The sequence below is a fragment of the Silene latifolia genome, chromosome X, assembly GCF_048544455.1.
Source record: "Silene latifolia isolate original U9 population chromosome X, ASM4854445v1, whole genome shotgun sequence".
NCBI lineage: Eukaryota > Viridiplantae > Streptophyta > Magnoliopsida > Caryophyllales > Caryophyllaceae > Silene > Silene latifolia.
In genome coordinates, this window is record NC_133537.1 from 195,191,034 (window position 1) to 195,201,272 (window position 10,239).

The 10,239-nt window shown below is 45.9% G+C and overlaps 1 non-coding gene across 1 annotated transcript; it reads right to left on the reverse strand.

The window, feature by feature from the left end:
• Positions 1 to 8,364: 8,364 nt before the first annotated feature.
• LOC141624608 (small nucleolar RNA R71) lies at positions 8,365 to 8,471 on the reverse strand. Its single transcript, XR_012534413.1, has one exon. It is a non-coding gene; the product is annotated as a small nucleolar RNA R71 (small nucleolar RNA).
• Between the last annotated feature and the right edge of the window lie 1,768 nt (positions 8,472 to 10,239).

A 10,239-nucleotide genomic window follows, 5' to 3' on the forward strand; every position in this document is an offset into this window, starting at 1 on the left:
CCACCTGGCGGGGAAAGATCAGCGTAATGCGTACTGCACTCGAGGAGGCTTCTACCCAGCAGGCCATAGAGGAAGAGGAGAAGCAGCTGGAGATGCTTTACCCCACCCAACCTGATTTGAGCGTGCTGATGCCTGAGGTTGGTGAGGTGAATTCTCATGCGTTGGCTGAGCAGGCTGCTGGGGGTGATGCTGGAATGTCCTAGGATGCTGCTGACGGAGCTCAGGGAGCTATGGCGGTTGAGGATATGCAAGCTGGTGCAGTACCTGAAATGAATGGTCAGCAGGCAGAGGAGGTACCAGAGGTGGAGGTCATTAATGTGACCGACAATTAAGTTTTTATGTTTTGATAAACTTTTTGGCGTCGCCGGAGGTGGAGACTTTGTAAGTTTTTAAACTTGTTTTTGTGCTTGCTCCGCCAAGGTGGCGGTTTAAACTTGGGGCCGTATTTTGGCCATATTTTGAAATGCCCCTTGTCATAGTTTGGCAAGGTTTTAGTTTACATATCGTGTGTTTGTTGTTTATTCTTCCTGTTTTTAGGAAGTCTGTGCCGTGTCAGTCTGCTTGACTGATTTAGGCGTATGCCGCAATGTAAGGAGGAGTGGCCGTGTCAACCGTGGGGTGATTTAGACCACCGGCCACTGAAAAAGACCGATCCGGACCAAGCTAGTTGTCGTGTTAGCATTTGGCTGATATAGGCGTATGCGGTTTGTGGACTACTTAACCTTATTCATGACGCAAGGTGTGTTCGTCTCGTTTTATGCCGGCGGTGGCGTCATTGAGGCAAGTTTATCGTCATTCTAGGACCAAATGGAGACGCCTGCGGGATTCGGTAGCGCGAGATATCCCTACGTTCCATGTTCGTTTTGCATGCATTTGGGGCCACGATTAAGTGCGATTAGTGCGAGCTACGTCCGGGGGTGGTATCGGGGTAGTTGGATAAACGTATTCATTTGTCGCACCAGGCTCCTTTTCGTATGTTCCAGTCACTTTGGTGAGGGTGCTCCTTGTGGAGAAAGTAGGTTAGGCATGTTGGAGTGACATGTGCCTTGTCACCCGCGTTGGCGGTTGATGATCTGCTAGACATCCTTTCAAAGTACCATAGATACCGAGAATTCAAAGTGATGTACTTAGAGAAGTCTGAAAATAGAAAAATCTATCAGAATGGTGTGAAGTACCTGTCGCCATCTCATGGGGTACCAGAGCAATTGTGGTCCCAGGACCCTGCCACACCACACCGTCCAATAGTAATTTAAAGTTAAAAAAAACAACTAAAGACACCAGAAATAAGAGTGAAACAGGCAGTATGCCTACTACCGATTTTTTATTTATTTTATTTTATCTTTAAACATGATTTGGCTTCTCATAGTACATTATTCTGAAAACTAGAGTCTACTTATTATTAAAAGTAATATCTCTTCAGGTGAAGTATGTTCCATGGGCGTTGAATGATTTGACCGTCCATAGTCATCAGTCTGTACGCACCATGACCAACAACTCCTTCTACCTGGTATGGTCCTTCCCATTTGTAGGCGAATTTGCACCTTTTCGATTCTTGGTGTTCGGAACACCTCTCGGAGAACTGGGTCTCCTACCTCCAGGAGCCCGATTTTTACGTTCTTGTTATAACTCCTGGCCACCGATTGTTTGTAGGCGACCAGACGGATTTTTGCGCTTGCTCGCAACTCGTCAGTGTGTCCAGGCTTCTGGTCATCTCTGCATTGTTCAGTTCCCTCGTCATATTTTCATACCTGTGAGTGGGAACTAGAACTTCTGATGGAATGACCGCTTCCGTGCCAAACACCAGGCTGAAGGGTGTTTGACCTGTGAGTGGGAACTAGAACTTCTGATGGAATGACCGCTTCTGTCTGACCACAATACTAGTGGCAATTCATCTGCCCACTTTCCTCCTAACTCCTGTAACCTCCTTCTCAGATTGTCCATAATGATTTTATTCTTTGGATTGACTTGTCCATTGGACTTTGGAGTCTGGTCTTGACTTTTTTAAGGTGATGTTCCACCAGGCACAGTATCCTTCAGTATCGTTTGAGATGAATAATGAGCCATTGTCACATATGATTTATGATGGGATACCAAATCTGCAGATGATGTTTCGTTTTATGAATGAGATGACCTGTTTGTCCTTTACTTCCGTGAATGCTTCTGCCTCTATCCACTTGGAGAAGTAATCTGTCATTGCTAGCATCCAGGTTCTGTTTCCTGTGGCCCGTGGTAGAGGGCCTACTATGTCCATGCCCCATGCCATGAATGGCCAGGGAGAAATAATAGGGTGCAGGGGTTCTGCTGGCTGGTGAATCATTAGTGCTGAGCGCTGGCAGGCGTCACATTTTCGTGCGTAGTCTGCTGCATCTGCCTTCATTGTAGGCCAATAGTATCCCTGTCTGAGGGCTTTATTTGCCAGACACTTGCCCCCTCCATGGTTTCCACATTCGCCACTGTGGAGAGCATGCAACACAGTCTGTGCTTCTTCCTTGTCCAGGCACCGTAAGCAGGGACCTGCTAGCGATTTTCTGTATAGTGTATTATCAATGAGTATGAACCTGAAAGCCTTTATTTTAAAAGCTCTCACTTCCTTCTTATCGTCTGGTAGCTTGTTATGGCGCAGCCAGTCTAGGTAAGGTGTGCATGATCGTCTCATTGGGTGGTTGCTTGTCAGCGCTCACTGTTTGGCCTAGAGCTCTCACCTTCCTCTCAGAATCGCTTGGATTTCCTTTTTGCTTTGTGGATCCTCCAGTTCACCTCTGTCTATTTCGTCTGCCTTCTGGATAGAAGGTTCAAGCATATGTGCTATTGGAATGCTGGATAGCTCTGTTGGTTTGAATGTTGCCCCCAGGGTTGCTAGGGCGTCTGCTTCCACGTTCTGGTCTCTGGGCACCTGTTTAAGCTTGCAAGTTTCGAATTTTTGTTTTAATTCCTTTGCTACTTTCAGGTATGCAATCATCTTCGAATCTCTGGCTATAAACTCATCATTCACGTGGTTGACTATTAACAAAGATTCACCGGATATGAGCGGGTGTCGACCCCCTAGCTCCGAGCTAGCTTCATTCCCAATATCAAGGCTTCGTATTCCGTTTCATTGTTGGTTGCCTTGAATTCACATCTTACAGCTTGTGCTATCAGATCTCCCTGTGGTGATCGCAGAATTAATCCTACACCTGCCCCCCTTTGGTTGGAGGCTCCGTCGATATGCATCCGCGGACCTCGTCCGCTTACTTCCTTCTAAAGTGAGGATCTCGGTATCCGCGGATTACGGATGGCTAGATCGAAGTCGACACGAAGTCGGCTAGTGCCGTGATTTAACTTCTTTGTTCTAGGGTCGTATTGGATGTCGTATCCACCGAGGTGTCGAACATTTAGACATTCTTCCCGACGAGTTCGGGCTTCCTCATGATAGCTTTTAGCGGGTAGTTTGTCACAACATGTATGATGTGTGACTCAAAATAGGGACGCAGATTGCGAGATGCTACTACCAACGCTAGTACTAACTTTTCAAGGGATGTGTACTGGTCTCGCGGCAGCAGAGACTTGCTCACGTAGTATGCGGCTTCTAATCCTTTTCTTGCTCTCTCGACTGTGACAAAGCACTCTTGCTACTTCGTGACGGCTAGGTATAGGAATAATGGTTCTCTGGCTTTGGTTTTGACAAAGAAGCGGTGGCGGGTCTTTGAGATAGTGCTTCAGGTCTCGAAGGCTTGCTCGTGTTCGGCGGTCCACTCAAACTTCCGGCTTTTCCTTAGCACGTCGTAAAATAGCCCGCATTTGTCCAAAGATCTTGAAATGAACTGTTCGGGTGCTACCTTTCCAGCTAATCTCGAACATCTTTAGGCTTCTCGGGTGATTCCAGTGTAAAGATGCTTTGATCGCTTCGATCTTGGCTTCTATTCCTCTTTCGGTCACAATATAGCCCAAGAACTTGCCGGAAGATACCCCGAAGGTGCATTTAGAGGGGTTTAGTTTCATCTTGTATTCCCCGAGGGTTTGAATTTTTCGCTAGATGCCGCATATGATCTTTGGCTTTTTCGACTTCACCACCATGTCATCAATGTACACCTCCATGGTTTTCCTATTTGCTCTTTGAACATGCGGTTAACTTGACCTTTGATACATGGAGCTCTGCGTTCTTTAGGCCGAATGGCATGACGTTGTAGCAATATATTCCTCTTTCGGACATAAATGTTGTCTTCTCCGATCCGCAGGATCCATCTTGATCCGATTGTATCCACTCCATGCGTCCGAAATGTTAGCATCTCGTGTCCAATTTGTTGCGTCTACCATTGCATCAATATGAGGCAGCGGGAATGGATCTTTGGGACACGCTTTATTGAGATCAGTGAAGTCCAGACATACTCTCCACTTCCCATTCTTTTTAGGCACCACCACTACATTAGACAACCATTCTGGGTATTTCACTTCTCTTATCTTCTTTGCCAGCCAGTGTCTACTTCCTGGTTGATTACCTTATTTCTCTCTGCTGCAAAATTTCTCCTTCTCTGCTGGATGGGTTTACCCTTTGGGTCCACGTTAAGCTTGTGTGTTATGATGGATGGATCTATGCCTACCATATCATCGTGTGACCATGCAAAGCAATCCATGTTATCTTGTAAGAATTTGACTAGCTGCTGTCGTAAGCTCCCTGTACATCCTGCTCCAATGAGCACGGTTCTCTCTGGGTGCAACTTATCCAGGTTAATCTGGTCCAGCTCTTCTGCCGGGGGCTCGATGTATTCGTCCTGGATAGGTTGCTTCTGTAATTGCTATGCGGGAGGGCTGGCAGTGCCCTTGAGTGCCTTCATGTAGAAGCCTCTAGCTTCCTCCTGATCTCCTCTTATCGTTTCTACTCCCCATGGGGTGGGGAACTTTATGCACTGGTGATATGTTGAAGGACCGCTTTCATCCGGTGCGACCATGGTCTTCCTAGGATGACGTTGTAAGTAGAGGGGCCATCTATAACCAGTGTACCGACTTTCTTGTTGACTCCTCCCACATAGGTTGGGATGACTATCTCACCTACCGATTTGGTTGTTTCCCCATTTGAAGCCTACTAGTGAATAGTCTTCTTCTCAGTAAATCCTTCTCGCTGAATCCCATGTTTTCTATGGTTTTCAAAGCATGATTAAGTTGACCGAGCTTCTGTATCTACCAAGACCTTTCTTATCGTGCGGTTGGCCATTGACAAGGTGATAATAAGTGCATCATGGTGTTCTCTTTCATCGTATGTATCTCCCTCATCGGCCGATCTTTGGCGGATCGGTGTGAGATATTCTCGCAAGAATTGGCCGGTCTGTCTCCTTTGGTCTCGGTGGCATGCCTTTTAGTCTTTGAGTATGTCGGGCCGCTTAAGTTTGAGCCTTTGTTATCACGTTTATAATTTTAGTGTGCATGTGGGTGGGTCTTGGCTTGAGCCTAGCCTATCCTTATCCGCCGCTTGCCCCCACGTGGTAACGGGTGGCTCGGCTTTCCTTGTTCGTACAGCGCTTGATCTCTCTTCTCAATGTATACCAGTCCTCAGTATTGTGCCCAATATCACGGTGAAATTCGCACTTCTTCTTGCTATCCTTTCTCTAGGCTTGCTCTCCTACTGGTGGGTTAGGCCACCTGACTCCGTCTCCCATCTCTCTAAGTGCCTTCAAGATTCCTCCGATACCTGTAGTGAACCCATATTCCGCCAAGGTGGGGAGTAGTTGGTTTTCCTCGATTCTGTTGACTCCCCTCCCATATGGCCTGTATCTCTCGTCCTTCTTGTTGGTGGTTTGCTTTCTTCCTGATTTCTCCACGGCTGAAGTACTAGAAATACTTGGCGTGCTCGTGCCGGCTCGGCTAGGATATCTTCCTCCAGTCTGATCGCGGCAGCTGCCTTCTCTTGCACTGCTTCGAAACTATGGCAAGGATGCATAGTCAGGTTATTGTATAGATCAGAGTCATGGTGGAGGCCTCTTCTGAAGGCTTCTCTTCATTGTTGAGATATCACACTCTCATCGCTACCTTCTCATTGTTAAACGGTATTGTATTCTCCAATGCTCTCTCCCGCCCCCGGACGATTCTCATACGGGTCCCCGCGTGCTTCGTGGCTTTCACTTTGCGAATCGTTGAGTAAATGCGTTTACCAATTCGAAGCAAATGTAGATATCGACATTGTTTGGCGAGGCTTATAAACCATCGAAGTCTTTGGTCTGTTAGGGTGGACCCGAATCCTTTCCACATACAAAGCTTCCTTAACTTGTCCTATGGTTGTTACCGTCATCATTTTCTGTTTATACTGGCTGATATGATCAAAGGGGTCTGCTGTGCCATTGAAGAGAGGCATATTTGGGTTTGTGAACCCCTTTGGCATGGCTGTGACGGATCTGGTGTCCACGAATGGCGAGTCGGCATAACCGTCTGCAGAGCCGCTTTCGAGTGGGGGTGGTAGCCCTGGAACCCTACTTAGCATCTCCTTTAGTTCCAATCTTCTTGATTGGTTATATTGGTGAATGAACTGGGGTCCTCTGTCATTTGTCGCATATTTCCTCCCGATCCGGTTTCTTGAAGGTTCGATAAGCTCCGGCGGCCCGGGGGGTTGCGGTAACGATTGTCCCCCCTGCCGCCGTTCACTTCTTTGGTTTGACTCAAATCCTGCTGCGGTGTCGATCGATTCTTTGTAGGATCGCTAACGGGGAGGCCACTGTTTGTATCCCTACCCTGGTGGTGGCCGCCGCCCGGCTATCGGCGTGAGGTATCCTAACCCTCGTGGGGTTATCCTTCCATCCGATGGTGTCGTAGCCAAATCCAATCTTGTAATTATTTGGTGGTATCCGCTCGCCTTCGCCACTCCTTGCGTCGGATCTACCAAAGGAAATCTTCCTTCACCTGTCTTGTTTTTTGGAGTCTTTGGTGTTGCTTCAGGAGATCAATTTGTGCCCGAGCTCTCTGTCTCTCCTTCTTACCTCAAAGATCTGCTCTCCTTTGATCTTATCTCATGTTTTCCATAGCTTTTCGAAGATTTTCCACGCGGCGAGCAGAATCTGCGTGGGGACCGGGCGGCGGAGTGACGCCCGAGCTTGATGTTCCTTTATCCGATGCAGTCAGGCCGAGACAACGGGGGTCTGGGAGGTAGAGAGGCTTTTGTTGTCGGTATGATTCTTGGGGTATGTCCGGGGCCCCGCATGGCCACCTTTGTCGATGTTGGACTTTGGGTAGACGATGGTGGTGGCGATGGCGATGGTCCCGCTCCCCGACAAGGCTTGAGATACTTGCTTTTCCATTGTATATTCAGAATATCAACGATTGACGACCACAATGCCCCACGGTGGGCGCCAAACTGTTTAGGTCTTTTTTACCTAAGTCGATTTAGGGTCAATGTAGTCTATATTCGTTGGTTGATTGTATGATGATTTATATGTCAATAAGTAAACGGGAAATAAAGTGCGCAATGTAAATTGACACGTAAGATTTTGGTAACGCGGAAAACCCAATGTGGGAACAACCGCGGGAGGGACGGTACCCTGCCAAGTATTTCACTATATGAATAGGAGGATGATTACAACGATAACGTTTATGCTAATCTTGCTGGCGTTAGGTATCAGGCCTGCAAGATCTCGTATGGAGTATATTTGTGAATGGTATGCCGTGATGTGGTTGTCTTGAATATAATCTTGAATGAATATATGGATGAGTGAATGAATGCCCTTCTTGATTTCCTTCCTTTGCTCTTTATAGGGTGAGAACCCTAGATATGTCCTACCTTGAATATGGAAAGGGAATATTACTCCCATAAGGACTTCTTTCCAAATCCGAATTCCCTTACCAATTCTCCCCGATCTCCCTAACGTCTCCCTGACTTCTCCCTAACTTCTCCCTGACACCCTTTTTCTTAACGCGGGCACCTCCCACGGTGGGCTCTTGATCCTTCTCAAGCCCATCTCCCCTTTTCCTGACCGCGGGCTCCCTTCCTCCTTCCCTCTTCTTTATAATCTTTATTTTACTAAGTGGGCTTTCTTTATTACGCTATTTTTAGCCCAAACACCCACCGAGGAGAACCTACCCAATGGTACTCCCACACCACAACATCTAACCGAAAATTTTATTGCCAAATCCGCATTTATCCAATTAGTCGAAAGAAGCTAATTTGGGGGGATGCCAAGTGAAGACCCTCATTCTCATATGGAGACTTTTTGTGACTATTGTGATGCGATCTCTTAAACCGGTGTAACTCAAGACCAAATTCGATGGGTCTTATTTCCTTTTTCTCTAATTGGCACCGCAAAACAATGGTTGAAAGGCCTTGATAAGGCTACTCTCGGAATTGATTCTTGGAAAAAGTTGGCTCTAGCTTTCTACAAAAAGTTCTATCCACCGGAAAAGACTAACATGCTAAGAGCTCAAATTACGGGCTTTAAGCAAAGGGATGAATAATCTTTGTATGAAGCTTGGGAGCAATTCAAGGGAATTCGTCGCTCATGTCCTCATCATGGACTTAGCTAGTGGTTCTTGGTACAACAATTTTGGAACGGACTTTATGAAGATTCAAGGAACATTCTCAACATGGGATCAAATGGAATGTTCACCGAAGTTGATGACAATCAAACTTGGAACAAAATTGAGGAAATGGCGGTCCATAACTCACAATATAGTAGACCTCGCAAGGCTACTAGAGGAGGAAAGCATGAAGTGGACTCCATTACTCAATTGGGTGCTCAACTTAGTGCTCACATTGATACCATCAATTTGAAGTTTGAAAAAGCTATGGCTAGACTTGAAGAAGCCTCAAAATCACCAAAGCATCATGTTAATGACATGACGGCATCTTCATCAATCCCAAGTGGGATATGTGAGAATTGTGGAACTTTGGGACATGACCAAAGTGAATTTAGGGGAAAAATGAACAAGTGAATGCTTTCCAAGCATACAAGAGTGGCACTCCTTATTCAAACTATTACAATGAAAACACCAAATTCCATCAAAATCTCTCATACAAAAGCCAAAATGTTCAAAACCCTCAACCAACATACACCCCACCTCCCATGACAAACCAAAATCAAAGACCCTTTTACAACCAAAACCAAGGTTACCAAAATCAAACTCCATACAATCAACAAAATGACCAAGGTTTTGATGTTCAAAAAGCGGTCCTCCAAATGCAAAAGAATCAACAAGAGTTTTTCACTCAAATGCAAAAAGATAGTCAAGCAAAGGAAATCACCATCAACAACATCCTAGCTCACACCAAAATGTTGGAAACCCAATTGACTCAACTAGCATCTTCAAGCTCACAAAGACAAAAGAGGCAATTACCACCTCAAAGTAATCCCCCAAGACATGAAACGGTTAGTGCCATTCACTTGAGGAGTGGTACAAGGTATGAAGCACCGAAGAAGCAAGTTGAGGATGAAGTTGTGGAAGCTAGTGACAAAGAAGAAATTGTGCAAAACTCCAAGGATGGAGAACCATCAAAAGAAAAAATTTCAAAGAAAAATGAAGAGAAGGTCAAGAATAAGGAGCCCATTGTGATTAGACTTCCTTTTCCAAGTCGTCAAGCCAAGCCCAAATTTGATGACCAACTTGGAAAATTTATGGAAATTGTGAAGAATTTGGAAGTCTCGATTCCTTTCATGGAATTAATCAATCACGTGCCGGCCTATGCAAAATACATGAAAGACATCCTCACAAAGAAGAAGTCGATCCGGAAGCTTGAGACTATCGCCTTCACTAAGGTGAGTAGTGCAATACTTCAAGGGAGTTCACCTCCAAAACTCAAAGATTCGGGAAGCTTCTCAATACCATGTACCATTGGCGACACCACGATCAACAAAGCCTTATGTGATCTAGGGGCTAGTGTGAGTGTTATGCCGTACTCGGTGAGTAAAAGGTTAGGAATGGGAGAGCTTAAATGCACCAATATCACACTCCAAATGGCCGATAGATCGACGAAGACACCATTAGGGATATGGGAAGATGTTCCCGTAAGAGTTGGGAAATTTTTCATCCCGGTGGACTTTGTCATTGTTGACATGGAAGAAGACTCCAACATTCCAATCATTCTAGGAAGACCTTTCTTACACACCGCGGGTGCGGTGATTGATGTGAAGCATGGAGAGCTCACTCTAGAAGTGGGAGATGAGAGCATAAATTTCAATATTAACAAGACCTTGAGAGCTCCCCGTTTGCATGAACCATGTTTTATGGTTGATCATTATAGCCAGAAGGATGATAGGAAGAATTCGGAATTCCAATGGAAGAAGAAAA